Here is a 17591-nt window from a genome sequence, read left to right as displayed (position 1 = left end):
TTTCCTGCCCACCTAACCTATCAGAGGACCCTTAACTTACTGTTGTTGAAAAAAGAAATCCCAAATTTATTTTAATTTTTTTTTCATTTTCAAATTACGTCCAAATTCGGCCATACGGGCAAACGGCCAAAAGCGACGTTCTTTTTAAGAGGACAGGTTGTCATATTTACTCGGAAAAACTCATGCCTATATATACCACACACGTGCATGAACGCGCAAGAATATTTTAACATCGACCTGGGTTACTCAGCAAGGATACAGGACCCCCCACTACAGAGAATGAACACAAAATATAGGGTGCCATGGCAGACTCAGCACTCAGACCAACCATGTTGAAAGCCAAGAAGCACTCCTGCTGGGACAGCTCCATTGTAGACAAAGAAGCCACAGCTTTGCTGGAGGCAGCAACATCCCCCAGTGATCGTGCACGCCTCACAGCTGTGCGGGCTCCCCATGCAAGGGATTTCCTTTTGGCAGTCCCTATGTCTGCGACAGGCACACGTCTTGATCCTCTGCAGCTCTGTATTGCAGGCACTCTCCACCTTGTTGCCCCTATCCACACTGTTCATGGGTGTATTTGTGGCGAGGAAGAGGCAGACGAATATGGATTGCATGGCCTGCACTGTGGAAAAAAACTTCACCCAACTGGGCGGCAGCTTTACAGTCATGTGCTCCACACCCACCCAACTGGGCGGCAGCTTTACAGTCCTGTGCTCCACCCCAACTGGGCGGCAGCTTTACAGTCATCTGCTCCACACCCACCCAACTGGGCGGCAGCTTTAGAGTCATGTGCTCCACACCCACCAACTGGGCGGCAGCTTAACAGTCTTGTGCTCCACACCCACCCAACTGGGCGGCAGCTTTACAGTCATGTGCTCCACGCCCACCCAACTGGGCGGCAGCTTTACAGTCATGTGCTCCACACCCACCCAACTGGACGGCAGCTTTACAGTCTTGTGCTCCACACCCACCCAACTGGACGGCAGCTTTACAGTCTTGTGCTCCACACCCACCCAACTGGACGGCAGCTTTACAGTCTTGTGCTCCACATCCACCCAACTGGACGGCAGCTCTACAGTCTTGTGCTCCACACCCACCCAACTGGACGGCAGCTTTACAGTCTTGTGCTCCACACCCACCCAACTGGACGGCAGCTTTACAGTCTTGTGCTCCACACCCACCCAACTGGACGGCAGCTTTACAGTCTTGTGCTCCACACCCACCCAACTGGGCGGCAGCTTTACAGTCTTGTGCTCCACATCCACCCAACTGGACGGCAGCTCTACAGTCTTGTGCTCCACACCCACCCAACTGGACGGCAGCTTTACAGTCTTGTGCTCCACACCCACCCAACTGGACGGCAGCTTTACAGTCTTGTGCTCCACACCCACCCAACTGGACGGCAGCTCTACAGTCTTGTGCTCCACACCCACCCAACTGGACGGCAGCTCTACAGTCTTGTGCTCCACACCCACCCAACTGGACGGCAGCTCTACAGTCTTGTGCTCCACACCCACCCAACTGCCCTGGAAACACAAACCGAAACTGTTTCTATTTTCCGCTTGTTACAACTTTTAATAAAGTTGTTACATCTTGGCTTAACGTGTTTATGACGTATTAGAACGTTGTTACAACTTGCTATATTGGTTGTTATAACTGGTTAGGAAGTGTTAAAAACTTGTTCGAATGTTGTACCAACGTCGTAGTTTCGGTGTGTGTTTGGCGGGTGGACGGCAGCTTTACAGTCATGTGCTCCACACCCACCCAACTGGGCGGCAGCTTTACAGTCATGTGCTGCACACCCACCCAACTGGGCGGCAGCTTTACAGTCATGTGCTGCACACCCACCCAACTGGACGGCAGCTTTACAGTCATGTGCTCCACACCCACCCAACTGGGCGGCAGCTTTACAGTCATGTGCTGCACACCCACCCAACTGGGCGGCAGCTTTACAGTCATGTGCTGCACACCCACCCAACTGGGCGGCAGCTTTACAGTCATGTGCTGCACACCCACCCAACTGGACGGCAGCTTTACAGTCATGTGCTCCACATCCACCCAACTGGGCGGCAGCTTTACAGTCATGTGCTCCACACCCACCCAACTGGGCGGCAGCTTTACAGTCATGTGCTCCACACCCACCCAACTGGGCGGCAGCTTTACAGTCATGTGCTCCACACCCACCCAACTGGGCGGCAGCTTTACAGTCATGTGTAGACTACACCTACAGTAAACAAATTTTCAGATTCCATTACAAAATGACGCAAAGTATGCGAATAGTTCTGCTGACAGAGTTTACACTTAGTCAAATCTACATCAGCAGATGTTACAGACTTCCAGAGGTACTTGTAGCCGAGCCTAAGCCTAGCAGTGGTAACATCTAGAAGTCTGCTAACATTATTGGATGACCCATAGACGTGCGGGTCTTCCTGCATAATAGAGGGGGGGAGGTGATATTACCTAAAAATACAATAAATGAAAACTGGTTCGATTTAAATCAAACTTTTTTGACGAGTTGTATATGAAATTGGGTTCATCTGGTCCAAGTCTCAGCATCGTAGCATAAATAGGAAGGGAGAAAAAAATATTGAATTATGTGTCAAAATTTTTCCAAAATGATAAAAAATTAACATCAAATACAAGTGTCAACTGAAATCATGTCTATGACTAAGTTATCACAATAGCATATAATGAAGTATTTTAATATTTAGTTTTATGCCAAAAAAATTTATTTGAAAAAACTAAATATTTGAATTTTTTTTCGATTTTCTCATATTTTTTTTATCAGGCGATTTCCATGAAACTTATACTCCTTACAGAACGTAAGTCTGTCTGTAAAGATGCAAAGTTTGGAGAAAATTGGTTGACATCAACTTCAATTACTGGTGGCAGAATCTTTGACTTTATTTATTGTCAAATAACATAAAATTGACAATCCTCTTTCAATTTTTTAAAATTTACATGAAATGTTCACCTTATATGTAGAGTTTACATCTCTACAATCTCTATACAAAACTTTATTCCTAAGTTCATTTATTTTATAAATATTTGCAAAGATGAAATATTGGCATAAATTTTTGGGGAACTTTGACTATTTGTCTTAGTAACACTAAACATATTTTGGATAATCCCTCTGACACAAATCCTTTATTATACGCTAATGTGATAGATGAGTATCATAGAAATGATTTAATTTGAAACTTGTGGTTGTAATGCATTATTGAAAATGTGTAAAATTAGTTGAAAAAACTAACAATAAAACTCCCTTTCTATTTAGGCTGTGATACTGAAACTTGGAACAGTTGCAGCCCTTCTTATATACAACTAGTAAAAAAAGTTTGGTTGACATTGAACAACTTTTAATATTCAATAATATGCTCTCCTTATTGGATGACCCATAGACGTGCGGCTCTTCCTGCATAATAGAATGACAGATGGAGCAACTGGTGTGAATTTCACTTTGCTCCCGGAGCAAAGTGATGTTCTTTGCACTTTGCTCAAAGTGATGTTCTTTGCACTTTGCTCAAAGTGATGTTCTTTGCACTTTGCTCAAAGTGATGTTCTTTGCACTTTGCTCAAAGTGATGTTCTTTGCACTTTGCTCAAAGTGATGTTCTTTGCACTTTGCTCAAAGTGATGTTCTTTGCACTTTGCTCAAAGTGATGTTCTTTGCACTTTGCTCAAAGTGATGTTCTTTGCACTTTGCTCAAAGTGATGTTCTTTGCACTTTGCTCAAAGTGATGTGTTTTGATGTTTCACGATGTTCCCGGAATATTACTGCCCTCAGGCTGCTCAAAGGTAGTCCAAGTTGGTAATCAACTCCCTCTTTGCGAGCAAAAGTCTTGACCAACTCATCAGTTCTATCATGCATTCGGAGACCAATATGGGAAGGAATCCACAGGATTCAAACCCCTGACTCCATCACTGATTATTTCATTTTATCTGTGCCTAGCTTTAGAGACAACCACGTCCCAGTTCGTACGACAAGTACGCCTTGGGGAGCTGAGGGCAGTCCAGCCACTAGCACACATAGCGTTGCGGGCAAGTCCTTAATCCTAATTTTCACACACACACATTCAGGGGCATCAGGGTGAAAGAAACTGTGCATTTGTTTCCGCTCTGCTGAGGATTGAACCTGGACACTTAAGACTACGAACACCGAGCGTTGTCCACTCAGCCATCAGACCCCTGACGAGTGCTACTTGTCTGACTCTCCACAAACCACACTGATGGTGTCTACACAGACTCCTGGTAGTGTAGACACACTCACATGTACACAAACATGGTAGTGTAGACCCTCACACTCACACTCACATGTACACAAACATGGTAGTGTAGACTCACACACTCACACTCACATGTACACATAGTAGTGTAGACCCTCACACTCACACTCACACTCACATGTACACAAACATGGTAGTGTAGACACTCACACTCACATGTACACAAACATGGTAGTGTAGACTCACACACTCACACTCACATGTACACATAGTAGTGTAGACCCTCACACTCACACTCACATGTACACAAACATGGTAGTGTAGACACTCACACTCACATGTACACACAGGCCACAATTCCTGCTTCTCACCCCCCCCCCCCCCCCCACCTCCCCTTCTCCCCGGAAATCACAATGGCGGCTGTGCCTACTGACCTGTGATAGGCTGATAGTCGTTAGGCCCGAGAATGTGTCGGTATACTCCTGTAAACTCAAGAATACAAACAAGGAGTATACACTTAGAAGTGTATGATACACCTCACGTATTAATACAGCAGTGTTGTCCGCCTCTCGGTGTATATCTCATCATAGTTCACTTTAATCTTCAACATTGATCAAGACTTAAATATATTTTCTGATTAGTCAATTTGGTAGAGGTTAACAGCCCTACGGAGAGTGGTGTAGACCTGAGACCATCACCACACCACATCTGTGCTGCTCTCTCATACGTCAGGCTGCGAGCAGCCGCGTCCAACAGCCTGGTTGATCAGTCCAGCAACCAGGAGGCCTGGTCGACGACCGGGCCGCGGGGACGCTAAGCCCCGGAAGCACCTCAAGGTAAACTCTCTCCACACTGACATTACTTCACTGTCGAAGGGAAGAGAACTATCAGGGGGAAAGTGCCAAGCCATTACGACTATATAGCACATGGAAGGGGTCAGGATAAGGATTTGGGATCGGACGGTGGGAAGGAATGGTGCCCAACCGCTTGGACGGTCGGGGATTGAACACCGACCTGCATGAAGCGAGATCGCCGCTCTACCGTCCAGCCCAAGTGGTCGAACACTTTAGTATCGAGCTTTAGTTTGGAATTCAAGACAAATATTACATAGTGACTCACCGTTATGAAGAGTGGTGGTGCTCTGGACACAAGAGTGGTGGTGGTGCTCTGGACACAAGAGTGGTGGTGGTGCTCTGGACACAAGAGTGGTGGTGGTGATGCTCTGGACACAAGAGTGGTGGTGGTGATGCTCTGGACACAAGAGTGGTGGTGGTGATGCTCTGGACACAAGAGTGGGGGTGGTGATGCTCTGGACACAAGAGTGGGGGTGGTGGTGGTGGTGGTGGTGCTCTGGACACAAGAGTGGTGGTGGTGGTGCTCTGGACACAAGAGTGGGGGTGGTGGTGGTGGTGCTCTGGACACAAGAGTGGTGGTGGTGGTGCTCTGGACACAAGAGTGGTGGTGGTGGTGCTCTGGACACAAGAGTGGTGGTGGTGGTGCTCTGGACACAAGAGTGGTGGTGGTGGTGCTCTGGACACAAGAGTGGGGGTGGTGGTGGTGCTCTGGACACAAGAGTGGTGGTGGTGGTGGTGCTCTGGACACAAGAGTGGTGGTGGTGGTGGTGCTCTGGACACAAGAGTGGTGGTGGTGGTGGTGCTCTGGACACAAGAGTTGTGGTGGTGGTGGTGCTCTGGACACAAGAGTGGTGGTGGTGCTCTGGACACAAGAGTTGTGGTGGTGGTGGTGCTCTGGACACAAGAGTTGTGGTGGTGGTGGTGCTCTGGACACAAGAGTGGTGGTGGTGGTGGTGCTCTGGACACAAGAGTGGTGGTGGTGGTGGTGCTCTGGACACAAGAGTGGTGGTGGTGGTGGTGCTCTGGACACAAGAGTGGTGGTGGTGGTGGTGCTCTGGACACAAGAGTGGTGGTGGTGCTCTGGACACAAGAGTGGTGGTGGTGGTGCTCTGGACACAAGAGTGGTGGTGGTGGTGCTCTGGACACAAGAGTGGGGGTGGTGGTGGTGCTCTGGACACAAGAGTGGTGGTGGTGCTCTGGACACAAGAGTGGTGGTGGTGGTGCTCTGGACACAAGAGTGGTGGTGGTGGTGCTCTGGACACAAGAGTGGTGGTGGTGGTGCTCTGGACACAAGAGTGGTGGTGGTGGTGGTGGTGGTGGTGCTCTGGACACAAGAGTGGTGGTGGTGGTGCTCTGGACACAAGAGTGGTCGTGGTGGTGCTCTGGACACAAGAGTGGTGGTGGTGATGCTCTGGACACAAGAGTGGTGGTGGTGGTGCTCTGGACACAAGAGTGGTGGTGGTGGTGCTCTGGACACAAGAGTGGTCGTGGTGGTGCTCTGGACACAAGAGTGGTCGTGGTGGTGGTGCTCTGGACACAAGAGTGGTGGTGGTGCTCTGGACACAAGAGTGGTGGTGGTGGTGCTCTGGACACAAGAGTGGTGGTGTCTACCACTAAACAATAACACAGGAGTACTCGACCAGTTCGACTCTCACAGCCCCGTAATTCACAGTCATCTACCTGACTTCATTAACACAACTCGTAGCAACTTGTCTTACAATCGTCGTAGTGATTGTGCGGACATTATTGTTCTGTTTACAAACTGATTCCGCTATTTCATGTAAAGTTTGTGACGAAGTTCGTGACAATAGTTTAAGAGACGGTTAGCGTGAAGAGTGGACACTAATGAAGGAACAACTTGTCTAGACTGGTGCTAAGTTCACCACCATGTGTAGCCTCACCGAGTCACTGTGTGTCTGCCGGCTGGCACAGGCACCGCTGTCACCTTCCTGTAGAGGATGTCCGCGCTCCTGTGGAGTGTGCGCAGCGCGTAGAGGCCGCGGGATGTCCTCTGGCGCGCGGAGTGTCTGTGTGTTGCGTGCTAGGAACGCCTGGTGAAGGGCGGGTGACCACCAGTGTGTTATATCACAGCACCAGCACAGAGCTGTGTTGGAGCACTCGCGCCAGCACACACAGCACAAGCACTACTGCATTGTCCCCCCCTCCTGTGACCACCATCTGTCTCTCCCCCCCGTCCTGTGACCACCATCTGTCCCCCCCCCCTCCTGTGACCACCATCTGTCTCCCCCCCTCCTGTGACCACCATCTGTCCCCCCCCCTCCTGTGACCACCATCTGTCTCCCCCCTCCTGTGACCACCATCTGTCTCCCCCCCTCCTGTGACCACCATCTCTCCCCCCCTCCTGTGACCACCATCTGTCTCTCCCCCCCTCCTGTGACCACCATCTGTCTCTCCCCCCCTCCTGTGACCACCATCTGTCTCTCCCCCCTCCTGTGACCACCATCTGTCTCTCCCCCCCTCCTGTGACCACCATCTGTCTCTCCCCCCCCTCCTGTGACCACCATCTGTCTCTCCCCCCCCTCCTGTGACCACCATCTGTCTCTCCCCCCCTCCTGTGACCACCATCTGTCTCCCCCCCCTCCTGTGACCACCATCTGTCTCCCCCCCCCCTCTTGTGACCATCTGTCTCCTCCCCCCTCCTGTGACCACCATCTGTCTCCTCCCCCCTCCTGTGACCACCATCTGTCTCTCCCCCCCCTCCTGTGACCACCATCTGTCTCTCCCCCCTCCTGTGACCACCATCTGTCTCCCCCCCCCTCTTGTGACCATCTGTCCTCCTCCCCCCTCCTGTGACCACCATCTGTCTCCTCCCCCCCTCCTGTGACCACCATCTGTCTCTCCCCCCCCTCCTGTGACCACCATCTGTCTCTCCCCCCCCCTCCTGTGACCACCATCTGTCTCTCCCCCCCCTCCTGTGACCACCATCTGTCTCTCCCCCCCCTCCTGTGACCACCATCTGTCTCTCCCCCCCTCCTGTGACCACCATCTGTCTCTCCCCCCCTCCTGTGACCACCATCTGTCTCTCCCCCCCCCTCCTGTGACCACCATCTGTCTCTCCCCCCCCTCCTGTGACCACCATCTGTTCTCTCCCCCCCTCCTGTGACCACCATCTGTCTCTCCCCCCCCTCCTGTGACCACCATCTGTCTCTCCCCCCCTCCTGTGACCACCATCTGTCTCTCCCCCCCCTCCTGTGACCACCATCTGTCTCTCCCCCCCTCCTGTGACCACCATCTGTCTCTCCCCCCCCTCCTGTGACCACCATCTGTCTCTCCCCCCCCTCCTGTGACCACCATCTGTCTCTCCCCCCCCTCCTGTGACCACCATCTGTCTCTCCCCCCCTCCTGTGACCACCATCTGTCTCTCTCCCCCCCCTCCTGTGACCACCATCTGTCTCTCCCCCCCTCCTGTGACCACCATCTGTCTCTCCCCCCCCTCCTGTGACCACCATCTGTCTCTCCCCCCCCTCCTGTGACCACCATCTGTCTCTCCCCCCCCCTCCTGTGACCACCATCTGTCTCTCCCCCCCCTCCTGTGACCACCATCTGTCTCCCCCCCCCTCCTGTGACCACCATCTGTCTCTCCCCCCCTCCTGTGACCACCATCTGTCTCTCCCCCCCTCCTGTGACCACCATCTGTCTCTCCCCCCTCCTGTGACCACCATCTGTCCCCCCCCCTGTGACCACCATCTGTCCCCCTCCTGTGACCACCATCTGGCTCTCCCCCCCCTCCTGTGACCACCATCTGTCTCTCCCCCCCTCCTGTGACCACCATCTGTCTCTCCCCCCCTCCTGTGACCACCATCTGTCTCTCCCCCCCCTCCTGTGACCACCATCTGTCCCCCCCCCTGTGACCACCATCTGTCCCCCTCCTGTGACCACCATCTGTCTCTCCCCTCTCCTTGTGACCACCATCTGTCTCCCCCCTCCTGTGACCACCATCTGTCTCCCCCCTCCTGTGACCACCATCTGTCCTCTCCCCTTCCTGTGACCACCATCTGTCTCTCCCCCTCCTGTGACCACCATCTGTCTCTCCCCCTCCTGTGACCACCATCTGTCTCTCCCCCTCCTGTGACCAACGTCTGGCCCCCCTTCCCTCCTGTGACCACCGTCTGGCCCCCCTTCCCTCCTGTGACCACCGTCTGGCCCCCCTTCCCTCCTGTGACCACCGTCCGGCCCCCCTTCCCTCCTGTGACCACCGTCCGGCCCCCCTTCCCTCCTGTGACCACCGTCCGGCCCCCCTTCCCTCCTGTGACCACCGTCCCGGCCCCCCCCCCTTCCCTGCCTGTGACCACCGTCTGGCCCCCCCTTCCCTCCTGTGACCACCGTCTGGCCCCCCCTTCCCTCCTGTGACCACCCGTCCGGCCCCCCCTTCCCTCCTGTGACCACCGTCTGGCCCCCCCCCTCCTGTGACCACCGTCTGTCCCCCCCCCTCCTGTGACCACCGTCTGGCCCCCCCCCTGTGACCACCGTCCTGGCCCCCCTTCCCTCCTGTGACACACGTCTGGCCCCCCTTCCCTCCTGTGACCACCATCTGGCCCCCCTTGCCCTCCTGTGACCACCATCTGGCCCCCCTTCCCTCCTGTGACCACCATCTGGTTCCCCCCCCTTCCTGTGACCACCATCTGTCTCTCCCCCCCCCCTCCTGTGACCACCATCTGTCTCTCCCCCCCCCCTCCTGTGAACCACCATCTGTCTCTCCCCCCCCCCTCCTGTGACCACCATCTGTCTCTCCCCCCCCCCCTCTGTGACCACCATCTGTCCTTCTCCCCCCCCCCCTCCTGTGACCACCATCTGTCTCTCCCCCCCCCTACTGTGACCACCATCTGTCTCTCCCCCCCCCCCTCCTGTGACCACCATCTGTCTCTCCCCCCCCCCTCCTGTGACCACCATCTGTCTCTCCCCCCCCCCCCTCCTAGTGACCACCATCTGTCTCTCCCCCCCCCCTCCTGTGACCACCATCTGTCTCTCCCCCCCCCCTCCTGTGACCACCATCTGTCTCTTCCCCCCCCCCCTCCTGTGACCACCATCTGTCTCTCCCCCCCCCCCCTCCTGTGACCACCATCTGTCCTCTCCCCCCCCCTCCTGTGACCACCATCTGTCTCTCCCCCCCCCCCTCCTGTGACCACCATCTGTCTCTCTCTCCCCCCCCCCTCCTGTGACCACCATCTGTCTCTCCCCCCCCCCTCCTGTGACCACCATCTGTCTCTCCCCCCCCCCTCCTGTGACCACCATCTGTCTCTCCCCCCCCCTCCTGTGACCACATCTGTCTCTCTCCCCCCCCCTCCTGTGACCACCATCTGTCTCTCCCCCCCCCTCCTGTGACCACCAATCTGTCTCTCCCCCCCCCTCCTGGACCACCATCTGTCTCTCTCCCCCCCCTCCTGTGACCACCATCTGTCTCTCCCCCCCCCTCCTGTGACCACCATCTGTCTCTCCCCCCCCCCTCCTGTGACCACCATCTGTCTCTCCCCCCCCCTCCTGTGACCACCATCTGTCTCTCCCCCCCCTCCTGTGACCACCATCTGTCTCTCCCCCCCCTCCTGTGACCACCATCTGCTTCTCTCCCCCCCCTCCTGTGACCACCATCTGTCCTCTCCCCCCCCATCCTGTGACCACCATGCTGTCTCTCCCCCCCCCTCCTGTGACCACCATCTGTCTCTCCCCCCCCCTCCTGTGACCACCATCTGTCTCTCCCTCCCCCCTCCTTGACCACCATCTTCCTCGTCGCCCACCCCCTCCTGTGACCACCATCTGTCTCTCCCCCCCCTCCTGTGACCACCATCTGTCTCTCCCCCCCCTCCTGTTGACCACCATCTGGTCTCTCCCCCCCCTCCTGTGACCACCATCTGTCTCTCCCCCCCCCTCCTGTGACCACCATCTGTCTCTCCCCCCCCCTCCTGTGACCACCATCTGTCTCTCTCCCCCCCTCCTGTGACCACCATCTGTCTCTCCCCCCCCTCCTGTGACCACCATCTGTCTCTCCCCCCCCTCCTGTGACCACCATCTGTCTCTCCCCCCCCTCCTGTGACCACCATCTGTCTCTCCCCCCCTCCTGTGACCACCATCTGTCTCTCCCCCCCCTCCTGTGACCACCATCTGTCTTCCTCCCCCCCCCTCCTGTGACCACCATCTGTCTCTCCCCCCCCTCCTGTGACCACCATCTGTCTCTCCCCCCCCTCCTGTGACCACCATCTGTCTCTCCCCCCCCTCCTGTGACCACCATCTGTCTCTCCCCCCCCTCCTGTGACCACCATCTGTCTCTCCCCCCCCTCCTGTGACCACCATCTGTCTCTCCCCCCCCTCCTGTGACCACCATCTGTCTCTCCCCCCCCTCCTGTGACCACCATCTGTCTCTCCCCCCCCTCCTGTGACCACCATCTGTCTCTCCCCCCCTCCTGTGACCACCATCTGTCTCTCCCCCCCTCCTGTGACCACCATCTGTCTCTCCCCCCCCTCCTGTGACCACCATCTGTCTCTCCCCCCCCTCCTGTGACCACCATCTGTCTCTCCCCCCCTCCTGTGACCACCATCTGTCTCTCCCCCCCCTCCTGTGACCACCATCTGTCTCTCCCCCCCTCCTGTGACCACCATCTGTCTCTCCCCCCCTCCTGTGACCACCATCTGTCTCTCCCCCCCTCCTGTGACCACCATCTGTCTCTCCCCCCCTCCTGTGACCACCATCTGTCTCTCCCCCCCCTCCTGTGACCACCATCTGTCTCTCCCCCCCCTCCTGTGACCACCATCTGTCTCTCCCCCCTCCTGTGACCACCATCTGTCTCTCCCCCCCCTCCTGTGACCACCATCTGTCTCTCCCCCCCTCCTGTGACCACCATCTGTCTCTCCCCCCCCTCCTGTGACCACATCTGTCTCTCCCCCCTCCTGTGACCACCATCTGTCTCTCCCCCCCTCCTGTGACCACCATCTGTCTCTCCCCCCCCTCCTGTGACCACCATCTGTCCTCTCCCCCCCCTCCTGTGACCACCATCTGTCTCTCCCCCCCTCCTGTGACCACCATCTGTCCCCCTCTGTGACCACCATCTGTCCCCCCCTGTGACCACCATCTGTCCCCCTCCTGTGACCACCATCTGTCCCCCCTCCTGTGACCACCATCTGTCTCCCTCCTGTGACCACCATCTGTCCCCCTCCTGTGACCACCATCTGTCCCCCTCCTGTGACCACCATCTGTCCCCCCTCCTGTGACCACCATCTGTCCCCCTCCTGTGACCACCATCTGTCCCCCTCCTGTGACCACCATCTGTCCCCCTCCTGTGACCACCATCTGTCCCCCTCCTGTGACCACCATCTGTCTCTCCCCCCCCTCCTGTGACCACCATCTGTCTCTCCCCCCCCCTCCTGTGACCACCATCTGTCTCTCCCCCCCCTCCTGTGACCACCATCTGTCTCTCCCCCCCCATCCTGTGACCACCATCTGTCTCTCCCCCCCCTCCTGTGACCACCATCTGTCTCTCCCCCCCCTCCTGTGACCACCATCTGTCTCTCCCCCCCCCTCCTGTGACCACCATCTGTCTCTCTCCCCCCCCCTCCTGTGACCACCATCTGTCTCTCCCCCCCCCTCCTGTGACCACCATCTGTCTCTCCTCCCCCCCCCTCCTGTGACCACCATCTGTCTCTCCCCCCCCTCCTGTGACCACCATCTGTCTCTCCCCCCCTCCTGTGACCACCATCTGTCTCTCCCCCCCTCCTGTGACCACCATCTGTCTCTCCCCCCCCTCCTGTGACCACCATCTGTCTCTCCCCCCCTCCTGTGACCACCATCTGTCTCTCCCCCCCCTCCTGTGACAACCAATCTTTTGGGGGTTTTACCCTCTCCCCCCCCTCACCTGTGACCACCATCTGTCTGTCTCTCCCCCCCTCCTGTGACCACCAGCTGTCTCTCCCCACCCCCTCCTGTGACCACCATCTGTCCTCTCCCGCCCCCTCCTGTGACCACCATCTGGCCTCTCCCCCCCAACTCCTCGTGACCACAATCCTGTCCTCTCCCCCCACTCTCCCCCCTCCGGTGACCACCATCCTGTCTCTCCCCCCCTCTCTGTGACCACCATCTGTCTCTCCCCCCCCCCCTCCTGTGACCACCAGCTGTCTCTCCCCCCCCTCCTTGACCACCATCTGTCTCTCCCCCCCCTCCTGTGACCACCATCGTCTCTCCCCCCCCTCCTGTGACCACCATCTGTCTCTCCCCCCCTCCTGTGACCACCATCTGTCTCTCTCTCCTCTCCCCCCCTCCTGTGACCACCATCGTCTCTCCCCCCCCTCCTGTGACCACCATCTGTCTCTCCCCCCCCTCCTGTGACCACCATCTGTCTCTCCCCCCCCCTCCTGTGACCACCATCTGTCTCTCCCCCCCCCCTCCTGTGACCACCATCTGTCTCTCTCCCCCCCCCTCCTGTGACCACCATCTGTCTCTCCCCCCCCTCCTGTGACCACCATCTGTCTCTCCCCCCCCTCCTGTGACCACCATCTGCCCCCCCCCCTCTTCCTGTGACCACCATCTGCCCCCCCCTTCCTGTGACCACCATCTGGCCCCCCACCCCTTCCTGTGACCACCATCTGCCCCCCCCCTTCCTGTGACCACCATCTGGCCCCCCCCCCTTCCTGTGACCACCATCTGCCCCCCCCCTTCCTGTGACCACCATCTGGCCCCCCTTCCCTCCTGTGACCACCATCTGTCCCCCCCTCCTGTGACCACCATCTGTCTCTCCCCTCTCCTGTGACCACCATCTGTCTCTCCCCCCCCTCCTGTGACCACCATCTGTCTCTCCCCCCCCTCCTGTGACCACCATCTGGCCCCCCCCTTCCTGTGACCACCATCTGCCCCCCCCCCCTTCCTGTGACCACCATCTGGTCCCCCCCTTCCTGTGACCACCATCTGGTCCCCCCTTCCTGTGACCACCATCTGGTCCCCCCCTTCCTGTGACCACCATCTGCCCCCCCCCCCTTCCTGTGACCACCATCTGGCCCCCCCCCCTTCCTGTGACCACCATCTGCCCCCCCCCCTTCCTGTGACCACCATCTGGCCCCTCCCCTTCCTGTGACCACCATCTGCCCCCCCCCTTCCTGTGACCACCATCTGGCCCCCCCCTTCCTGTGACCACCATCTGCCCCCCCCCTTCCTGTGACCACCATCTGGCCCCCCCCCCCTTCCTGTGACCACCATCTGGCCCCCCCCCCTTCCTGTGACCACCATCTGGCCCCTCCCCTTCCTGTGACCACCATCTGCCCCCCCCCTTCCTGTGACCACCATCTGCCCCCCCTTCCTGTGACCACCATCTGCCCCCCCCCCTTCCTGTGACCACCATCTGCCCCCCCCCCTTCCTGTGACCACCATCTGGCCCCCCCCCTTCCTGTGACCACCATCTGCCCCCCCCTTCCTGTGACCACCATCTGGCCCCCCCCCTTCCTGTGACCACCATCTGCCGCCCCCCGCTTCCTGTGACCACCATCTGCCCCCCCCCCCCTTCCTGTGACCACCATCTGCCCCCCCCTTCCTGTGACCACCATCTGCCCCCCCCCTTCCTGTGACCACCATCTGCCCCCCCCCTTCCTGTGACCACCATCTGGCCCCCCCCCCCTTCCTGTGACCACCATCTGGCCCCTCCCCTTCCTGTGACCACCATCTGGCCCCCCCCCTTCCTGTGACCACCATCTGCCCCCCCCCCCCTTCCTGTGACCACCATCTGCCCCCCCCTTCCTGTGACCACCATCTGGCCCCTCCCCTTCCTGTGACCACCATCTGCCCCCCCCCCTTCCTGTGACCACCATCTGCCCCCCCCCCCTTCCTGTGACCACCATCTGCCCCCCCCCCTTCCTGTGACCACCATCTGCCCCCCCCCCTTCCTGTGACCACCATCTGCCCCCCCCTTCCTGTGACCACCATCTGCCCCCCCTTCCTGTGACCACCATCTGGCCCCCCCCCTTCCTGTGACCACCATCTGGCCCCCCCCCTTCCTGTGACCACCATCTGCCCCCCCCCTTCCTGTGACCACCATCTGCCCCCCCTTCCTGTGACCACCATCTGCCCCCCCCCTTCCTGTGACCACCATCTGCCCCCCCCCCTTCCTGTGACCACCATCTGCCCCCCCCCTTCCTGTGACCACCATCTGCCCCCCCCCCCCTTCCTGTGACCACCATCTGGCCCCCCCCTTCCTGTGACCACCATCTGCCCCCCCCTTCCTGTGACCACCATCTGGCCCCCCCCCTTCCTGTGACCACCATCTGCCCCCCCCTTCCTGTGACCACCATCTGCGGCCCCCCCCCTTCCTGTGACCACCATCTGCCCCCCCCCCTTCCTGTGACCACCATCTGGCCCCCCCCCCTTCCTGTGACCACCATCTGGTCCCCCCCTTCCTGTGACCACCATCTGCCCACCCCCTTCCTGTGACCACCATCTGGCCCCCCCCCCTTCCTGTGACCACCATCTGGCCCCCCCCCCCTTCCTGTGACCACCATCTGCCCCCCCCCTTCCTGTGACCACCATCTGCCCCCCCCCCTCCTTCCTGTGACCATCATCACCAGAGGCTGATAGGCGTAATTAAACCCAATACTAAACATCAGCTATTATACCATTATTGCTATCACGATACTGAGGACGTCTTTGTTTATTATTGATAGTGAAAGTGTCAGGTGTCTATCGCTTTCCCGTCTATCTTACGGGGTAACTACAGTGCCTTACGGGATGTTTATATCACCTGATTTCTCTTAATAATATTGGTTATCGATTATTCGCACTAATGGCGAATTTTATTGTATCAGCTCCACATTGTCAGTTTGTAGTTAGTAAAACTAACTCGTGAAGACTTTCTGATGATCACTGCTCTGTGTGGGTGTAAATATTGCCTAAGTGTAGTTACAGGGTGAGCGCTACGCTCGTGGTGTCACCAACCCGCCCCCAGAGCAAGTCTATTCCATCCAGCGGTCGACCCCACAGACGCATTCATAAATGTTAACATGCTGTTCATTCAAAACAGGAATTTTATCAAATATAAATTAATATTATAATATATTAGCATATTGTGCATATATAGGCATAGGTTAGGTGTTTAGGTTCTGTTGGCGATTATTTGTATTTGTAGTTCGTGGGTGAAGCATTTACAGCGTTGTGGTTCGAACAAAATTCGTCAGTGAAGCACTTGTTCCGGATATGTTCGAACGAAATCAGTCGAGTCGTGTGTAAACCGTTTTTCATTCATAAACAGAGGGTTTGGCGGGTGGATTAAACAGCTTGGATTTTTGTATGCGAGAACGGGTTGCTGGCTGACACACCACTCACAACTGTTGACGTCCGATCACTTCCGGAACAAGTGCTTCACTGACGACTTTTGTTCGAACCACAACGCTGTAAATGCTTCACCCACGTACTACCAATACAAATAACCGCCAACGTAACAAACATACCTTCCCTAACCAATGTCGAAATATGTACATTATGCTAATATATAACAACAATAATTTATATTTGAGAAAAGTTGTGTTTGAATGAACAGAATGTTAACATTGATGAATGCGTCTTTGGGGTCGACCGCTGGATGGAATGAACTTATCATGAGAAAGGGTTGCTAAGTGAACAGAGGCATCGCGAGAAAGATTTTGCTCATTTGCTTCTCTCTCGGCCGGTAATCGAACCCGGGACCTTAGGACTACAACTGTGGTATAAGGTCAGAGGTGTTTATAGTAGTACAAGGTCAGTGATGTTTATGGTATTATAAACAATCACTATTATAAGGTCAGTGGTGATCATGGCAGTACAAGGTCAGTGGTGATCATGGCAGTACAAGGTCAGTGGTGATCATGGCAGTACAAGGTCAGTGGTGATCATGGCAGTACAAGGTCAGTGGTGATCATGGCAGTACAAGGTCAGTGGTGATCATGGCAGTACAAGGTCAGTGGTGATCATGGCAGTACAAGGTCAGTGGTGATCATGGCAGTACAAGGTCAGTGGTGATCATGGCAGTACAAGGTCAGTGGTGATCATGGCGGTACAAGGTCAGTGGTGATCATGGCGGTACAAGGTCAGTGGTGATCATGGCGGTACAAGGTCAGTGGTGATCATGGCAGTACAAGGTCAGTGGTGATCATGGCAGTACAAGGTCAGTGGTGATCATGGCAGTACAAGGTCAGTGGTGATCATGGCAGTACAAGGTCAGTGGTGATCATGGCGGTACAAGGTCAGTGGTGATCATGGCAGTACAAGGTCAGTGGTGATCATGGCGGTACAAGGTCAGTGGTGATCATGGCGGTACAAGGTCAGTGGTGATCATGGCGGTACAAGGTCAGTGGTGATCATGGCGGTACAAGGTCAGTGGTGATCATGGCGGTATAAGGCCAGTGGGGATCATGGCGGTACAAGGTCAGTGGTGATCATGGCGGTATAAGGCCAGTGGTGATCATGGCGGTATAAGGCCAGTGGTGATTATGGCGGTATAAGGCCAGTGGTGATCATGGCGGTATAAGGCCAGTGGTGATCATGGCGGTAT

The 17591-nt window shown here is 56.3% G+C and overlaps 1 protein-coding gene across 1 annotated transcript in view; it reads right to left on the bottom strand.

The window, feature by feature from the left end:
- The window catches only part of LOC123769726 (SCO-spondin), a 108414-nt gene extending 102857 nt beyond the window's left edge, over nt 1-5557 (bottom strand). The window contains exon 1 of the mRNA XM_069301492.1: nt 5345-5557. The gene's annotated coding sequence lies outside the window, so the exon portion shown is untranslated. The remainder of the gene's footprint in view (nt 1-5344) is intronic.
- Nucleotides 5558-17591: the final 12034 nt, after the last annotated feature.

This window comes from Procambarus clarkii, chromosome 45 (assembly GCF_040958095.1).
Source record: "Procambarus clarkii isolate CNS0578487 chromosome 45, FALCON_Pclarkii_2.0, whole genome shotgun sequence".
Taxonomy (NCBI): Eukaryota; Metazoa; Arthropoda; class Malacostraca; order Decapoda; family Cambaridae; genus Procambarus; species Procambarus clarkii.
Note: the sequence above shows the minus strand (reverse complement) of the source record. Positions and strands in the feature narration are given on the sequence as shown.